General features: G+C 46.7%; 1 protein-coding gene across 5 annotated transcripts in view; it reads left to right on the top strand.

The window, feature by feature from the left end:
- Positions 1-1,468: 1,468 nt before the first annotated feature.
- Positions 1,469-19,664, top strand: part of LOC140456985 (uncharacterized) — a 31,326-nt gene continuing 13,130 nt past the window's right edge. For 2 of the 5 annotated variants that reach the window (XM_072550859.1, XM_072550863.1), the window contains exons 1-2: positions 1,469-1,553; positions 3,019-3,147. The gene's annotated coding sequence lies outside the window, so the exon portion shown is untranslated. Of the gene's footprint in view, positions 1,564-2,426; positions 2,519-3,018; positions 3,148-19,664 lie in introns of all 5 variants that reach the window. The other 3 variants (XM_072550861.1, XM_072550862.1, XM_072550864.1) reach the window with 3 other exon arrangements.

Genomic DNA, 19,664 nt, shown 5'->3' with positions numbered 1-19,664 from the left:
GAGAGGTTAAATAATAAACGAGAGAATACTGAGTAGTTTAGAGTGAATCAGAGAGTTTAGAGTGGACATTGACAAATCTTTAAAGGTGATTGGACAGGGAGATCAAATATCCAGATTAGAGGGTGCTGGAAAAGCACAGCAGGTCAGACAGCATCCGAGGAGCAGGAAAATCGACTTTTCGGTCAAAAGCCCTTCATCAGGAATGGAGGCAGGGAACCTTCAGGGTGGAGAGGTAAATGGGCCCATTTTGCCCGAAAAATCGATTTTCCTGCTCTTCGGATGCTGCCTGACCTGCGGTGTTTTTCCAGCACCATTCTAATTTGGACCTTGGTTTCCAGCATATGCAGTCCTCACTTTTGCCCAGAGGGATCAATTGGTCCAGAGGGTTTGGCGATTCTTTCTGTTCTTGATCACAGGCTGGAATGTAAGAGCAGGGAGACGATGCTAGAATTTTAGCAACTGCCGATTTAGAGAACAGTTAGGGGACTGTTTAACAGTTATAGGAATTTTTAAGCGGCATTTAAAAAGAATGATAAGATAGAAGATGGAGGGCAGAACTAGGCCATTTGGCCCATCAAGTCTGGTTCACCACTCAAGCGAGCGAGTTTCCCCATTTCCCCTGCCTCCTTATCCCAGATCCAACCTTCCAACTTGGCACTGCCCTCCGAACTGTCCTGCCTGCCCATCTTCCTTCCCACTTATCCACTCCACCGTACTGTCTGACCTATCACCTTCACCCCAACCTTGATCTATCTATCGCACTCCGAGCTGCTTTCCCCCCCAGCCCCCTCCCATTTACCTGTCAGCTCCTTTGAGCCACCTCCCCAATGCTGATGAAGAGCTTATGCTCGAAACCGCGATTCTCCTGCTCCTCCGATGCTGCCTGACCGGCTGTGCTTGACTGCTCCTCGGATGCTGCCTGAACCGCTGTGCTTTTCCAGCACCACTAATCCACTAATACAGCACCACCCTCTTCGACTCTGATCTCCAGCATCTGCACTCGTCTCTTTCTCCTGAAAGAAATGTTCGTCTATCACACCCAAAGGCGGTGAGTGAAGGTGAAATGTGAGGGCAGAGTGTCACTGTAATCTTTTCCTGTAAATTCTGTGTCTTTTGATCCTGCTCCACGGCTACCTGATGAAGGAGCAGCGCTCCGAAAACCGCAGCTTTCAAATAAATCTGTTGAACTACAGGCTAGAACATGGTGTTGTGATTTTTAACTTTGCCCCTCCACCTAAAAGCGAGGTTCTGGCTCCAGCGAGCCTCCCATTAGCCCGGCCCATCACTGTCACCCTGAGTGGGTGGAGCTGGAGCCCGCCCCCATCTTCCGATTGGCCAGGGCGTCCGGCTCGCGCCCCCTTGGCTCTCTGCGAATGCTCGGAGGACCAGCGGCTCCGGCTCGATCCTCCAGCCCCGCCCCGTATGATGTCATCGATTGGTACCGGGCACGGTACCGGAGCATGCGCAGGGTGAGTGGCAATTGTGAGCATGCGTGTCGCGAGTGGGGAGTGGGGAGCCCGAAGGAAATGTCGGTGGTGTTCCGTCCGAAGGCGGTGAGTGAAGGTGAAAAGGGGAGGGAAGCGTGTAGCGTATTCCGCTGAGACGGTTTCGTGATTGATCGGTTTACGTTTGAAGCTCCGAACGTGTGCTTTCCCGGGCCGCGACTTAAGCTGCAGGGAGCCTCCGGTTTCTTCCCAGGAGCAGGCCCCATTCAATGGCCACTGTTCTTGGTTCAGTTTTGTTTCAGAACAACACCGCACGGGCTCTTCGGCCCTTGATGTTATGGCCACTTCTCTTATCCCACTCTAAGATCAGAGAAACCGTCATTGTACTATCATACATGCGCCTACCCAAGAGTCGCTTCAATGTCCACAATGTATCTGACCACTGCTGGTAGTACATTCCACACCCACCACTCATTGTGAAAAGAATCCCTTTCCTCCTTAAAATGATGCCCCCATCATGTCTGCTACGGGGAAAAGACTCTTACTATCCACCTTTGTCAATGCCTCTCATCATCTTGTATACCTCTTTCAAGTCACCTCTCATTCTTTTTTTTTCGCTCCAATGAGAAAAAAAATCCTAGCTCCCTCAACCTTTCTTCTTAAGACAGGCCCTCCAGTCCGGGCAGCCTCTTGATAAGTTTTCTCTGCCACCTCTCTGAAGCTTTTGCGTCTTTCGTGTAATGAGGTGAGCAGAATTGAACGCAATGTTACTAGGGTGGCCTCACCAGGATTCTGCAGAGCTGTGGAATATCCACACGGCTCTTAAACTCGATCCCTCTGCTAATGAAAGCCAACACACCATATGTCTTAACAACCCTATCAACTTGGGTGGCAACTTTGAGGGATCTATTGTGTTCAAGTGTCATCTGCAGGAATGCATCGTAAGATCTCTGAACATGTTGATTAAAAATTTTTACCCAGAGGAGCTCCTGCAGAGATGGCCTAGAGCTGAGATGACTGACCTCCAACAGCCATAACTGTCTTCTGAAATGCATCATCCTCCGTACCCAGAGGTTTGTAAGAGTGAGAACAGATCGGATTAAAATATATCAATTCTCAAAGCGCTTCACATGATGAAAAAGGGCACACTGAACGCCAACTTGAAGAGTTATTATTAGACAGAGAAACGCTGTGTTTCTCTGTCTTGTTTGTTAATTTATTGTTTCACTGTTTATCTGTCTTTGATGTGAATGAGCTAAATCATTGCTGTGTTCAGTAAGGAGTATGGGCAGAATGCTGTTGGGAGATGCTTGTGTATGTGTTAGTGACCGAAATTGATGAGTAAGTGTCCCTGTGCACATCTTTGACACTGCCACTGTGAAAGAGGCTGAGAGAATGGAGCAGTGTGTGGAGTGAGAGACCTGAGCAGGATGGGTGCGTTTAGAAATTGTGGTCATTCATTGCCCACCACACCCCACAAAACTTGGCACGTTGTTTCTCTCACTGCTCCCCAGTATCAGCACACTTCCAAGGATGTTTTCTTATTTCCTGTGTACTATGTTGCTTTCCTCAGAATATTCAACAATTGAGAATTGAATCAAAAGCGAGACAGAGCCTCCAGTGCAGAAGCTTCCAAAATCACACTGCATCTCATCGAACTGCTGCGGTCAGTGTGGTGAAGCTGCTCTGAGATTGCTGTTCGGTAAGAAGTTACACAATTTTAATTCAATAGTGATTAGATTAGATTAGATTACTTACAGTGTGGAAACAGGCCCTTCGGCCCAACAAGTCCACACCGACCCGCCAAAGCGCAACCCACCCATTCCCCTACAGTTACTCCTTTACCTAACACTATGGGCAATTTAGTATGGCCAATTCACCTGACCTGCACATCTTTGGACTGTGGGAGGAAACCCATGCAGACATGGGGAGAATGTGCAAACTCCACACAGTCAGTCGCCTGAGTCGGGAATTGAACCCAGGTCTCTGGTGCTGTGAGGCAGCAGTGCTAACCACTGTGCCACCGTAGTGATAACATAGTGCTAATATCTGTGTTAGTTACAAAAATTTTGTTTTTATATCCCACCTTTAACAAAATAAGAAAAGAGAAAATAAGTATAGGAGTAGATTGTTGCGATGTTCGATCCTGCTCCACTATTCAGTATGATCCTGATGATCTTGCCACTCAGGAGCCTGCTACCACTTTAGAGCCAAACCTTTTTATCCATTCAGGCCTTAGAACTATACCTCTCTTCTGGGAAACATTCCACATTCTGGCCTTAATTGCTTTCTGTGGCAGCAAATACTTCAGTGTCACGAGTCTGCGTTTAAAAAAAACACTTTTCTTCATGTCAGTCCTAAAAGGTCTCCCTGATAACTTTAAACTGTGGACGACTGCTCCCTCGTTTTACACACCACATGCGCCCACACAGCCCACACACACACACACACATACACACAGCCCACACACACACATACACACAGCCCACACACACACATACACAGCCCACACACACACACAGCCCACACACACACACACAGCCCACACACACACATACACAGCCCACACACAGACACACACACACACAGCCCTACCACACTCTCTCTCTCTCACACTCACACACACACACACACACACACTCTCACACACACACAGCCCTCGCACACTCTCACTCACACACATACACACACACAGCCCTGCGCACTCATGCACACACACAGCCATCGCGCACGCACACACACACACACACACAGCCATCGTGCACGCACACACACATACACACACAGCCATTGCGCACGCACACACATGAACACAAACACAGCCCTCGCGCGCACACACGCACACACCGCCCTCGCACGCACACACACGCACACACAACCACCTCGTACGCACACACATGAACGCACACACACACAGCCCTCGCGCGCGCACACAGCCCTCGCGCGCACACGCACCCACACACACAGCCCTCGCGCGTGCAAAACACACACATAGCCCTCGTGCACGCACGCACACACACAGCCCTTGCGTGCACGGGTGCACACACACACACACACACACACACACACACACACACACACACACACACACACACTCCCCACGCGCGCGCGCACACAGCCCTCGTGCTCACACGCACACACACAGCCCTCGCGCGCACACGCACAGCCCTCGTGCGCGCGACCACGCACAGCCCTCGTGCGCGCGACCACGCACAGCCCTCGTGCGCGCGACCACGCACAGCCCTCGTGCGCGCGACCACGCACAGCCCTCGTGCGCGCGACCACGCACAGCCCTCGTGCGCGCGACCACGCACAGCCCTCGTGCGCGCGACCACGCACAGCCCTCGTGCGCGCGACCACGCACAGCCCTCGTGCGCGCGACCACGCACAGCCCTCGTGCGCGCGACCACGCACAGCCCTCGTGCGCGCGACCACGCACAGCCCTCGTGCGCGCGACCACGCACAGCCCTCGTGCGCGCGACCACGCACAGCCCTCGTGCGCGCGACCACGCACAGCCCTCGTGCGCGCGACCACGCACAGCCCTCGTGCGCGCGACCACGCACAGCCCTCGTGCGCGCGACCACGCACAGCCCTCGTGCGCGCGACCACGCACAGCCCTCGTGCGCGCGACCACGCACAGCCCTCGTGCGCGCGACCACGCACAGCCCTCGTGCGCGCGACCACGCACAGCCCTCGTGCGCGCGACCACGCACAGCCCTCGTGCGCGCGACCACGCACAGCCCTCGTGCGCGCGACCACGCACAGCCCTCGTGCGCGCGACCACGCACAGCCCTCGTGCGCGCGACCACGCACAGCCCTCGTGCGCGCGACCACGCACAGCCCTCGTGCGCGCGACCACGCACAGCCCTCGTGCGCGCGACCACGCACAGCCCACGTGCGCGCGACCACGCACAGCCCTCGTGCGCGCGACCACGCACAGCCCTCGTGCGCGCGACCACGCACAGCCCTCGTGCGCGCGACCACGCACAGCCCTCGTGCGCGCGACCACGCACAGCCCTCGTGCGCGCGACCACGCACAGCCCTCGTGCGCGCGACCACGCACAGCCCTCGTGCGCGCGACCACGCACAGCCCTCGTGCGCGCGACCACGCACAGCCCTCGTGCGCGCGACCACGCACAGCCCTCGTGCGCGCGACCACGCACAGCCCTCGTGCGCGCGACCACGCACAGACAGCCCTCGCACATACACATGCACGCGCGCGCACACACAGCCCTCGCGCAAACACACAACCCTCACACACGCACACAGCCCTTGTGCACGAACACGCACACAGCCCTTGTGCACGCACACGCACACAGCCCTTGTGCACGCACACGCACACAGCCCTTGTGCACGCACACGCACACAGCCCTTGTGCACGCACAAGGGCCGTGTGCGTGCACACACGGCCCTTGTGCGCGCGCGCACACACGGCCCTTGTGCGCGCGCGCGCACACACGGCCCTTGTGCGCGCGCGCGCACACACGGCCCTTGTGCGCGCGCGCGCACACACGGCCCTCGTGCGCGCACACGCACATCCCTCGCGCGCGCACACGCACATCCCTCGCGCACGTGCACACACGCACATCCCTCGCGCACGTGCACACACACACAGCCCTCGCACATACACACACGCGCGCGCACACACACAGCCCTCGCGCACACACGCACGCCCGCACACAGAGCCCTCGCAAATGCACACACTCACACACACAGCCCTCGCACGTGCACACACACAGCCCTCACACGCATACAGCCCTCGCACGCACACACACAACCATTGCACGCATGTACACACACACACACACACATACACACTCCGCCAACGCGCGCGCACACACCCCGCCCTCGCCAACGCGCGCGCACACACCCCGCCCTCGCCAACGCGCGCGCACACACCCCGCCCTCGCCAACGCGCGCGCGCACACCCCGTCCTCGCCAACGCGCGCGCACACACCCCGTCCTCGCCAACACACACTGCCCTCGCCAACACCCTTCCTGCATTTACCGTGTTCGGGTGTTTAGAATTTTATTAGTTTCTATGACATCCTACGCCATTCTTCTAAACTCCAGTGAATTTCATTCTTTGTTCTGTCCTCATATGTCAGTCCTTCCATCTCAGGAATCTATTTAGTAAATCTTTGTTGTGCAGCTACATAAACAGAACATCTTTTGTCAGATAAATATTCTGAACCTGCACACAATACTCTAGGTGTGGTCTCACCAAGACCCTGTACAATTTCAGCAAGACATGCTTGCTCGTGTACCCAAATCCTCCACCTATGAAGGCCAACATATCATTGGCACGCTTCACCTCCTGCTGCACCTGCATGCTTTCTTTCAGCAACTTGGTCTCGTTTCTAATTCCCTTTCATAAATCCATGCTGATTGACTCTATCCAATCCTGTCACTGTTTTCCAGTGTTAGGTTAACTGGTCTATCATTCCCTACTTTCTCTTACCTCCTTTTTTAAATAGTGGGGGTCACATTAGCTACCTTCCAATCCATAGAAATTGTTCCAGAGTTTAGAGTCTTGAAAGATGACACTCAATTTACTCTATTTAGATTCTAGTTTCAGAATGCATTCACAATATCTAGGATGACTTTCAGAACTCTGGAGGTAAGAAGTAACAAGTGCTGGGATTTGTTGGCTTTTAATCCCATCAATTTTCCCAACACCATTTCCCTGCAAATACTGATTTCCTTTGGTTCCTCCCACTCATGTTCCCCATGATATTATTTCTGTCATCCTTTTGAGATGATAGGAACCAAAATATATAGTTAATTGGTGTACCATATCTTTATTTCACATTCTAACTTCCCCTGTTTGATTGTAAGGGATTTGTTTTTGAAGAGGTAACAAAGAGGATTGATGAGGGCAGAGTGGTAGATGTGATTTATGTGGACTTCAGTAAGGCGTTCGACAAGGTTCCCCATGGGGGACTTGTTAGCAAGGTTAGATCTCATGGAATACAGGGAGAACTAGCCATTTGGTTACAGAACTGACTCAAAGATAGAAGACAAGAGGGTGGTGGTGGAGGGTTGTTTTTCAGACGGGAGGCCTGTGACCAGTGAAGTGCCGCAAGGATTGGTGCTGGGTTCTCTACTTTTTGTCATTTACATAAATGATTTGGATGCGAGCATAAGAAGTACAGTTAGTAAGTTTGCAGATGACACCAAAATTGGAGGTGTAGTGGACAGCGAAGATGGTTACCTCAGATTACAACAGGATCTGGACTAGATGGGCCAATGGGCTGAGATGTGGCAGATGGAGTTCAATTCAGATAAATGCGAGGTGCTGCATTTTGGGAAAGCAAATTTTAGCAGGACTTATACACTTAATGGTAAGGTCCTAGGGAGTGTTGCTAGGGAGTGCAGGTTCACAGCTCCTTGAAAGTGGAGTCACAGGTAAATAGGATAGTGAAGAAGGCATTTGGTATGCATTCTTTTATTGATTAGGGTATTGAGTACAGGAGTTGGGAGGTCATTTTGCGGCTGTACAGGACATTGGTTAGGCCACTGGTGGAATATTGCATGCAATTCGGGTCTCCTTCCTATTGGAAAGATGTTGTGAAACTTGAAAGGGTCCAGAAAAGACTTACAACGATGTTGCCAGTGTCGGAGGAATTGAGCTATAGGGAGATGCTGAACAGGCTGGGGCTGTTTTCCCAGGAGCGTCGGAGGCTGAGGGGTGACCTTATAGAGGTTTACAAAATCAAGAGCGGCATGGATAGGATAAATAGGCAAAGTCTTTTCCCTGGGGTCGTGGAGTCCAGAACTAGAGGGCATAGGTTTAGGGTGAGAGGGGAAAGATATAAGAGACCTAAAAGGCAACGTTTTCACAGAGGTTAGTATGTGTATGGAATGAACTGCCAGAGGAAGTGGTGGAGGCTGGTACAATTGAAACATTTATGAGGCATTTGGATGGGTATATGAATAGGAAGGGTTTGGAGGGATATGGGCCGGGTGCTGGCAGCTGGGACTAGATTGGGTTGGGATATCTGGACGGGTTGAACTGAAGGGTCTGTTTCCATGCTGTACATCTCTATGACTCTAGTCCCTTAGTACTGTTTTGCTGAAATCTGGATTGCTCTCTGTCTTCAGGTCTGCTGCTCTTTTTAACCAATTTGTACCCCCCTTCCTTGGATCCAGTACTATCCCTAATATTCCTTGATAGCCATGGCAGGGCCTCCTTTTCCATTTTATTTTTGTGCAGTACTTCCATTTGGTCTGTAAATGTTTGTCATCCCTTGAAGCTATGTTATCCAAGTTATTGTAGATTAGAGTGGTGCTGGAAAAGCACAACAGGTCAGGCATCATCCGAGGTGCAGGAAAATCAACGGTTTGGGCAAAAGTCCATGTTGCCTGCTTGGATCTCATACCGTCATAATTTTCTTTATTTAAATTTTGACCCCCTAGTCTCAGAATCAACTCTGTCACTCTCCATCATTCACAGTGCTTCACTCTTCCCCAAGGGGAATCATCCAGCTAGATTACCAGTTATTCCCTTCTCATTGCACAATTGAAATTTGAAATTAAAGTTGCTGTAGTCCCAGAAGATCATAGGACTGCTCTCTCATTAGAGAGAGATGACTGATTGTGCTTCAACCTGAGGGTTATCGTGTCTCAGGTAAAGGGCAAGGTTAAGAATGTGGTGACCTCAGCTGGTACAGGAATTGAACACGTGCTGTTAGTGACGCTCTGCATCGCAAACCAACTGAATTAACCATCCCTTGGCCGTTACACAGTATACAGTTGAGTATGGCCTGTACCCTATTTGGATCCTTAATGTATTGGTCCCAAACCATCTCATTGACACTCCAAGAATGCCGTCTTGATGACAGAACATGGAACATTACAGTGCAGTACAGGTCTTCCTTGATGTTGCATCAACCTGTGGAACCAATCTGAAGCCCATCTCACCCACGCTGTTCCATTTTCATCCATATATCTATGCAATGACCATTTAAATACCCTTAACGTTGGTGAATTTACTACTGTTACAGGCAGTGTGTTCCATGCCCACACTACTGTCTGAGTAAAGAAAGTACCTCTGACATCTGTCCTATATCTATCGCCCCTCAGTTTAAAGCTATGCCCCCTTGTGCCAGCCATCACCACTGAGGAAAAACGCTCTCACTGTCCACCCTCTGATTATCTTGTGTCTCAATTAAGTTACCTCTTCACCTTCTCCAACAAATACAGCCTCAAGTCTTTCAGCTTTTCCTCATAAGACCTTCCCTCCATACCAGGCAGCATCCGAGTAAATCTCCTCTGAACCCTTTCCAATGCTTCCACGTCCTTCCTATAATGTGGTGAGCAGAATTGAATGCAGTACTCCAGTCACGGCCGCACCAGAGTTTTGTACAGCTGCAACATGACCTCATGGCTCTGAAACTCAGTCCCTTGACCAGTAAACACTAATGTACCATATATCTTCTTAACAACCCTATCAACCTGGGTGGCAACTTTGAGGGATCTGTGAACATGGACACAGAGATCTCTCATCTACACGACCAAGAATCTTACCAAGAGTATTCTTTAGTCCTGTTGCTCCTACCACAGCGAATCGCTTCACACTTTTCCACATTAAACTCCATCTGCCACATCTCAGCTGGCTCTGCAGCTTTTCTATGTCCCTGGAGCCTGCAACATGACTTGGCATTATCCACAACTCCACTGAGCTTAGTGTCATCTACACATTTACTAACCCATCCTTCTACATCCTCGTCTAGGTCATTTATGCAAAGGACAAACAGCAGTAGCCCCAAAACAGATCTTTGAGGTACACCGCTAGTAATTGCACTCCAGGATGAACATTTCCCATCAACCATTATCTGTCGTCTTTCAACTAGCCAATTTCTGATTCAAACTACTAAATCACCCTCAGTCCCAGGCCTCCATATTTTGTGCAATATACTAGCATGGGGAACCTTATCAAATGCTTTACTGAAATCCAAATACACCACATCAACCACTTTACCTGCATCCACCTGTTTGGTCACCTTCTGAAGGAACTCTATAAGGTTTGTGAGGCACGACCAACCCTTCACAAAATAATGATTACCCATAACCAACTTATTCCTTTGTAGATGATTATAAATCCTACCTCTTATAACCTTTTCCAACACTTTCCCCACAACCGAAGTAAGGCTTACTGGTCTGTAATTAACAGAGTTGTCTCAACTGCCCTGCTTGAACACGGGGACAAGAATAGATATCCTCCAGTCTCGACCACTTCCTCCCTGTCTGACAGATACATACTTATCAAGGACACGCAGAAAGTGTTCCTTGAGTAATTTCCATATTTCAATTCTGCCTATCACCTGCAGTTTCCTTTCTCATCCTATGCATCCTAAATCTTGCCTAATCACATCATAATTGCCTTTTCTCCAGCTGTAACTCTTGCCCTGCAGTATATACCTATCCCTTTCCATCACTAAAGTAAACATAATCGATTTATGGTCATGATCACCAAAGTGCTCACCTACCTCCAAATCTAACACCTGGCTGGGTTCATTACCAGTAACAAATCTAATGTGGTCTTGTTGGCATATCTACATACTGTGTCAGGAAACTATCCTGAACATGTTGGACAAAAACGGACTCATCTAAAGTACTCAAACCATAGCATTGGTACTGATTTAATGTGCTCACTGTATATGCAGATGTAAGTGACTAATAATAACCATAAGATCATAAAACATTGGAGCAGAATTAGGCTATTTGGCCCATCTAGTCTGCTTCTCTGTTGGGGCATTACAGGGAAGACAGATGAACTCAGGGCATGGTTAGGAACATGGGACTGGGATATCATAGCAATTACAGAAACGTGGCTCAGGGATGGGCAGGACTGGCAGCTTAATGTTCCAGGATACAAATGCTACAGGAAGGATAGAAAGGGAGGCAAGAGAGAAGGGGGTGTGACATTTTTGATAAGGGAAAGCATTACAGCTGTGTTGAGGGAGGATATTCCCGGAAATACATCCAGGGAAGTTATTTGGGTGGAACTGAGAAACAACAAAGGGATGATCACCTTATTCGGATTGTATTATAGACCCCCTAATAGTCAGAGGGAAATTGAGATACAAACTTGTAAGGAGATCTCAGCTATCTGTAAGAATAATAGGGTGGTTATGGTAGGGGAATTTAACTTTCCAAACAACGACTGGGACTGCCATAGTGTTAAAGATTTAGATGGAGAGGAATTTCTTAAGTGCGTACAAGGCAATTTTCTGAGTCAGTATGTGGATGTACCTACTAGAGAAGGTGCAAAACTTGAGCTATGCTTGGGAAATAAGGCAGGGCAGGTGACTGAGGTGTCAGTGGGGGAGCACTTTGGGGCCAGCAACCATAATTCTATTTGTTTTAAAATAGTGATGGAAAAGGATAGACCAGACCTAAAAGTTGACGTTCTAAATTGGAGAAAGGCCAATTTTGACGGTATTAGGCAAGAACTTTCAAAAGCTGATTGGAGGCAGATGTTCGCAGGTAAAGGGACAGCTGGAAAATGGGAAGCCTTCAGAAATGAGATATTCTTGTCAGGGTGAAAGGGAAGGCAGGTAGGTATAGGGAATGCTGGATGACTAAAGAAATTGAGGGTTTGGTTAAGAAAAAGAAGGAAGCATATGTCAGGTATAGACAGGATAGATTGAGTGAATCCTTAGAAGAGTATAAAGGAAGTAGGAGTATACTTAAGAGGGAAATCAGGAGGGTAAAATGGGGACATGAGATAGCTTTGGCAAATAGAATTAAGGAGAATCCAAAGGGTTTTTACAAATATATTAAGGACAAAAGGGTAACTAGGGAGAGAATAGGGCCCCTCAAAGATCAGCAAGGCGGCCTTTGTGTGAAGCCACAGAAAATGGGGGAGATACTAAGTGAATATTTTGGATCAGTATTTACTGTGGAAAAGGATATGGAAGATAGAGACTGTAGGGAAATAGATGGTGACACCTTGCAAAATGTCCAGATTACAGAGGAGGAAGTGATGGATGCCTTAATAGTTAAAGGTGGATAAATCGCCAGGACCTGATCAGGTGTACCCGAGAACTCTGTGGGAAGCTAGAGAAGTGATTGCTGGGTCTCTTGCAGAGATATTTGTATCATCGATAGTCACAGGTGAGGTGCCGGAAGACTGGAGGTTGGCAAATGTGGTGCCACTGTTTAAGAAGGGCATTTACACAAATGATTTGGATGTGAGCATAAGAGGTACAGTTAATAAGTTTGCAAATGACGCCAAAATTGGAGGTGTAGTGGACAGTGAAGAGGGTTACCTCAGATTACAACAGGATCTGGACCAGATGGGCCAATGGGCTGAGAAGTGGCAGATGGAGTTTAATTCAGATAAATGCGAGGTGCTGCATTTTGGGAAAGCAAATCTTAGCAGGACTTATACACTTAATGGTAAGGTCCTAGGGAGTGTTGCTGAACAAAGAGACCTTGGAGTGCAGGTTCATAGCTCCTTGAAAGTGGAGTCGCAGGTTGATAGAACAGTGAAGATGATGTTTGGTATGCTTTCCTTTATTGGTCAGAGTATTGAGTACAGGAGTTGGGAGGTCATATTGCAGCTTTACTGGACATTGGTTAGGCCACTGTTGGAATAATGCATGCATATCGAAAGATGTTGTGAAATGCGAAAGGATTCAGAAAAGATGTACAAGGATGTTGCCAGGGTTGGAGGATTTGAGCTATAGGGAGAGGCTGAACAGGCTGGGGCTGTTTTCCTTGGAGCGTCGGAGACTGAGGGGTGACCTTATAGAGGTTTACAAAATTATGAGGGGCATGGATAGGGTAAATAGACAAAGTCTTTTCTCTGGGGTGGGGGAGTCCAGAACTAGAGGGCATAGGTTTAGGGTGAGAGGGGATATATATATATGAAAGAGACCTCAGGGGCATCTTTTTCACACAGAGGGTGGTACGTGTATGGAATGAGCTGCCAGAGGATGTGGTGGAGGCTGGTACAATTGCAACATTTAAGAGGCATTTGGATGGGTGTACGAATAGGAAGGGTTTGGAGGGATATGGGCCGGGTGCTGGCAGGTGGGACTCGATTGGGTTGGGATATCTGGTTGGCATGGACAGGTTGGACCGAAGGGCCTGTTTCCATGCTGTACATCTCTATGATTGTGACTTATGTGCTTCTCAACCCTGTTCTCCTGCCTTCTCCCATAACCACTCAGCTCCTCACTAATCAAGAACCTCTCTTTGTCTGTCGTAAATACATTCACAGACTTGCCATCCACAACCCTCTACGGCAACGAGTTCCACAGAATCACCATCCTCTGGCTGAAGATATTCCTCCTCATCTCAGTTCAAAAGGGCCAACTTCACTCTGAGGCTGTGCCATCAAGTTCTAGTAGCGCGTGCTAGTTAAAACGTCTTCCCCACAGTGACTGTATCCAGGCCTCTCAGTATTCTGTAAATTTCAATCACACAGTCATCGAGTCAGACAGCACAGAAACCGATTGCTTGTTCCAACCATGTTCTATACCTCAAGTACTTCCACCTGTAAGCATTTGGCTCATATCTCTCTGAACGTTTCCTATTCATGTACTTATCCAGATGTCTTTTAAACATTGTTAGTGTATCCGCATTCAGTGCTTTGTTTCACGTGTGGAATGAAATTCCAGACAATCCGTGTGAAGAAAAGAAAGTTGCCCTTCATGTCTTTTTTTAAATTTTCCTTGTCTCACCTGTTACAACATGGGGTAAACTCTCTTGCTTAATTTTAAAAACGCGAACACAGAAAAGATTTATCCCCTGCAGTAATTTGTGAAAATTCAAGAGGCCGAGAATTATTTGAAGTAAAAATTAGCAACTTTATTTCTTCAAGTATAATAGAGAATAATTAACTAAACTATTTACAACTCCATCCTCTAATCGTTTGCCTTTCCCTTCCACAATACTAGTCTGCTAAAACTCCCAATTAAGATTTACAAAAACAAAACTTCTTATCTCAAAATGAGGCAGCTTTTGGTTCTTTTATATGGATCTTTCTGTGTCTTTTTTTCTTGGGGATTCTACTTCACAGCTGACTGATCGATAATGATACTTTTAAGAGAGGTATTTTTCAGGCAGTCTTTTTACATGCTGGTAGCTTAGCAGTTCTCTTAACTGTTCAATTTTCGCTAGTCTTAAACTCCCAAAGCATCAGATTGTGTTATTGGCTTTTAAGATTGTCAATATACTCAATTCAAACTTGATTGGAGTTTGGTATTTTTCAGGGTATAATTTAAATTGATTAGCGTAATTCGAATTTCTTTTATCATTTCCAGGCAACCAGCTAATTTATTGAGAACACTTGTTGCTGTCAGGTAGCTCTACCAACTTTTAACTCTCTTAAAAGTCCAGTACACCCACATTTTCATAACACCTCCCCCCCCCCCCCCACCTTAAGAAAATAATGAAAAGATGGCTTTGTTTTTGTTTCTCTCTACTTTTAAGCACATTACCCTAAAATACAAATAACTTTTATATAAGTTCACCTTAACCACTTCCCATATATGTGTGTCGATGTGTATACATTAAATAAAAGACAAATCTCATCTAAACTCTATCAGTTAAATCTGCGATAACGTGTCTGTGATTACATTCTTCCGACCGCAATATGTATGATTTTAAAATTTAAAGTCTGTACCATAAGACTCCAACGAAATAGCCTCATATTCTTGTCTTTAAAGCATCTAAAAATGCAAACAGATTGTGATCTGTGCATACAACCATCTCCAACACATTTTTAGTGACAAACACATTAAAATGTTATAAGGCCAGTACCAAACTCAGTAGTTCCTTTTTGGTTGTTGAGTATTTCCCCGGTGGATGTTGATCCTCTTCGAAAAGTAACCAACTGGCAGTTCAATCCCATCTTCATCTTCCTGTAGAAACTCATGTGTCACAAGCATCAATGGTGACTCTAAAAGGTTTTGAAAAGTTTGATGTAGCTGAAACTGCGTTTGATGGTTAATATGGTTTTCAAATGATTGAATGCCTCCTGGCATTGTTCTGTCCACTGAAACTTTGTGTTCTTCTTCAGCAAATCAGTTAGTGCTGCCACTACACTGCTGAAGTTTGGAACAAGAATCTGATAGAATCCACTGAGTCCGAAAAATCAAAGCACCTCTTTCTTCATGGTTGGTTATGGAAATTCCTCGATGGCCTTTGTCTTTGCATTCTGTGGGGTCATCCTTCCATGACCGATGTTGTGTCCCAAGTACATCACCTCCGCTTTTGCGAGTTCCATTTTATTTAAGTTTGTCACCAGTTTTGCTTCTTGTAGTTGTTCAAAGATCTCTGCCAACAGTACCACGCGATCTTTCCAGGACTTACTAAAGATGGCTACATTGTCCAAATAGACCGCACAGTTCACCCAGCCACAGCTCTGTTCATGAATCTTTGGAATGTGGCAGGTGTGTTCTTCATTCCAAAGGGCATCACTGATACAGCCCATTTGGGGTTACAAATGCAGAAATGTCTTTCGCCATCTCTGATAAAGATAGCTGTCAGTAACCATGCATTAAGTCCAACTTGGTGATGTAACTGGCTTGTCTGACTTTCTTGATTCAGTCCTTCAATCTAGCAATTGGTTATGAGTCCAATTTTGTAACGGCATTGACCTTCCGATAATCCATGCAGGATCGTTGAGTCCCATCCGGTTTGGGAGCTAAGACGATCAGTGAACTCCGCTTGCTCTAGCTTGGTTCGATGATGCCCTCATTGAGCATGTCCTCCAACCCCATCTGGACCTGTCTGGATTTGAAAGGATTAAGCCAATAACGATGTTGTTTTATCGGAGCAGTATTATGTACAACATGTACAACAGCATTAGTCCTCCCCATCTGATTCTTACATATGTCCTTATCCTGCAGTAACAAATCTTTCAACTGCATTCCAAGACAGGCAGCCTACTAACCCCTCCCACTCCTCAAGGACTTCTTCATTTTTTAATCTGTTTTGAGGCGTATCAAAATCCACATCATCTGGATTTGATTCCTTACTTTGTGGGGCAGTAACTAACCTGTTCCTCCAGTGCTTTCTCTCTAGTATAATACAGTTTCAGTATGTTCACATGACATACTCATTACCTTTTTTTTCTGTCTGGCATCTTTACTAGATAGTTCACCTGACTCAACTTTTTCTCAATTTGATAGGAACCACTAAACGTGGCTTTGAAGGGATCTCCTATCACTGGTAAAAGTACTAAGACATCATCTCCTTGGGAAACATCAGAGTCTCAGAGCCTTTATCTGCCACCTGCTTCATTCTACACTGTGCCCTCTTTAGGTGCTGTTTAGCTAACTAACCTACTCGATTTAGTCTCTCCCTCACCTCCAATACATAATATAAGTGTGAGATCTCTGACTTTAGTCCAGTCAATTTTTCTTTAATTAATTTCAAGGGGCCTCTCACTTCATGACTGAGTATAACTGAAAGGGACTGAACTGAGTAGATTCATTTGGGTCATCTCTAATGGCAAACAGTATGAATGGGATACCTTGATCCCAATCATTCGGGTAACCCTGACAGTATGCTCTCAACATGGTCTTCAAGGCGTGATGCCACCTATCTAAACTCCCTGGGATTCGGGATGATATGCACTGGATTTAAAGTGCTGTACACTAAAACTATCTATAACCTCAAACAGCTTAGCAGTAAAATTTGACCCTTGGTCTGTAGCCCATACCTTGTGAAGAAAGCTACTAACTCCTCTTCTACCCTTTTTGCCTTGATACTCCATAATGAAACAGCCTCCGGAAATCTGTTAGACACGTCCATTATGGTTAACAAGTACTGGTTCCCATTTTTAGTTCTTGGAAGGAGACCAACATGATCAATTATAACCCGTGTGAAAAGTCCTTCAAATGCAGGAATCAGCAACCAAGGTGCTGGTTTTATTACCGCCATGGCTTGCCTACCATTTTGGCATGTATGACGCACATGGCAAAAGTTAAGCATATCCTTGTGCATTCCAGGCCAATAAAAATGTTTTTGTACCTTAGCGTGAGTCTTTCGTACCCCTAGGTGACCTCCTAAGGTAGTTCATGTGCTACTCATAACACAATCTGGCGCACTAAAGCCCATTTCTCCTCTGCAGTAACCTGCCGTGGTCTCCATTTCTGCCTTGGGATTCTATCTTTCTGATATTAACTATCCAGAATATTCTCTGCCTCCTTTTCAGAATACACATCCACATATATATGTTTTATTGTCTTGTCTTGCTGTTGCAAGTCTCTTAACTTATCAGAAGTAAACACTTCACACGGACCCTCTGCCTGTTCAGATCTTTTTTACACCATTATGTCAAACAACATATCTGCTAACTGAACCTCAACTCCTTCATTTTTCTCTTTACTTTTCACTTCGTGCTGTGACTTATGATTGTGGGATCTGGATACCACACAGTCTGGGAAAATATCAGGATATTTCTGTTTTAACTCCTCAGTTTCTTGATCTTCCTTGGACTTCTCCACGACATGGGGTGTCACTACCACCTTGGATCCTGCCAAATCATTCGCAAGAACAAACTAAATTCCTGAAACTGACACTCTGTCACTCAACCCCACTGTATCTTCCCCAGTCTTGAGTTTGCACTCCAACCTGATTTTACATAGGGGAATGCTAAATGTCTGTCCATCTATCCCACACCACTCTCCCCGACATCAAAGACATCTTGGAAATGACTGCCAGACTACTCAGACCCCTTGGCATCATGGTAGCCCACAAACCCGCCTACACACTAAAACAGCAGGTAATGAACTTGAAAGACCCTATACAGACAACAAGCAAAACTAATGTCATTCACAAAATATCATGCAAGAACTATAACAAACACTACATTTGACAAATAGGCAGAAAACTAACCACCAGGATACATGAACATTAACTAGCTACAAAACGACATCATACTCTCTATCTAGTATTCTTATGTACAAATAAGGAAGGACACCACTTTTACTGGGACAACACATCCATCCCAGGGCAGGGCAAACCAAACACAGACACGCACGAGAATTCCTAGAAGCATGGTATTCGAACCAGAACTCTTATCAACAAACACATCAAGTCAGACTCCATTTATCACCCCCTGAGAAAAAGAACAGGCAATGACATCACCAACCCAAAGAAACCAAAACATATAAATCGAAAGGAAGAATTATCAGTAGTGCTCTGCCTGGAGGACCACTGAAGATATTACTTCGTAGGCTAACAAAACTTCTGGAAATGAACCTTCCACCTCAGCGAGCAAACCTACATCCAGAACCTCAACCTGAGCTACAAATCTTTTCAAAACTCGCTAAGATCTATCCCACAAATTACCACACTCTCGGGTAACAGACCAGAGAGCGTACATATTTGCTCGTCCCTTACTATCAGTGATTGGTTAGATCCTGTATCTCTTAAAATTATAACTTCTTGTCCTTCTTCCCCTGTTCTTTCTGAGTAAACTTTACCCACAGTGACGAATTCTTTGTCGTGATCAGGTACTAACTCCATACCCAGCCCCTGACTAGGCTGTGCATTCTCCTGCAGCTCCTTGGTTCTTCTTAGGGTCTTCTTTACTATCTTCACTAATGCCACTGGCTTAGCTTCTTTTACCACATCTTTTCCCACAGCTCCTTTTATTTGACAACCAGCACTGTGACTTTATGTGCCCTATTTTACCACAGTGGAAATACCTGAGGCCTTTCACCACCTTTCCACCCTCTTGGACTTCCTTTTTATCCTGTGGTAAATTCTGACCAGTGTTCTCTACTCTTGGTTTAGTAGTGTAGAATCTCCCCTTCTCCCAACTTCTATCCCTAACAGGGCGAAATTCTGGCTGGAAGCTTGTATTAGGCACCAACATGTACTCATCTGCTAATTCTGCTGCCCTTCTCAATTCCTGAACCTTCTGTTCCTCCACTTGATTTCTTACCATCTCTGGAAGTGAGTTTTTAAACTCCTCCATCAGAATAATCTCTCGTCAATCCTCAAAGGTCTTATCTATTTTCAAAGCATGATCAAAATGATTGTTTTGTTCTTTCGAAATCAACATAAATCTGACCTGGTTCCTCCTTTGTGTTTCTGAATCGCTGTCTGTATGCTTCTGGTACCAATTCATAAGCACTTAAAATAGCCTGTTTCACTTCTTTGTAATCTCTTGACCCCTTTGTAATCTGACAGTGCGGCAAATACCTCAGTAGCTCTGCTGATCAATTTAGTCTGAACTAGCATTACCT

This window comes from Chiloscyllium punctatum, chromosome 31, assembly GCF_047496795.1.
Source record: "Chiloscyllium punctatum isolate Juve2018m chromosome 31, sChiPun1.3, whole genome shotgun sequence".
NCBI lineage: Eukaryota > Metazoa > Chordata > Chondrichthyes > Orectolobiformes > Hemiscylliidae > Chiloscyllium > Chiloscyllium punctatum.
Note: the sequence above shows the minus strand (reverse complement) of the source record. Positions and strands in the feature narration are given on the sequence as shown.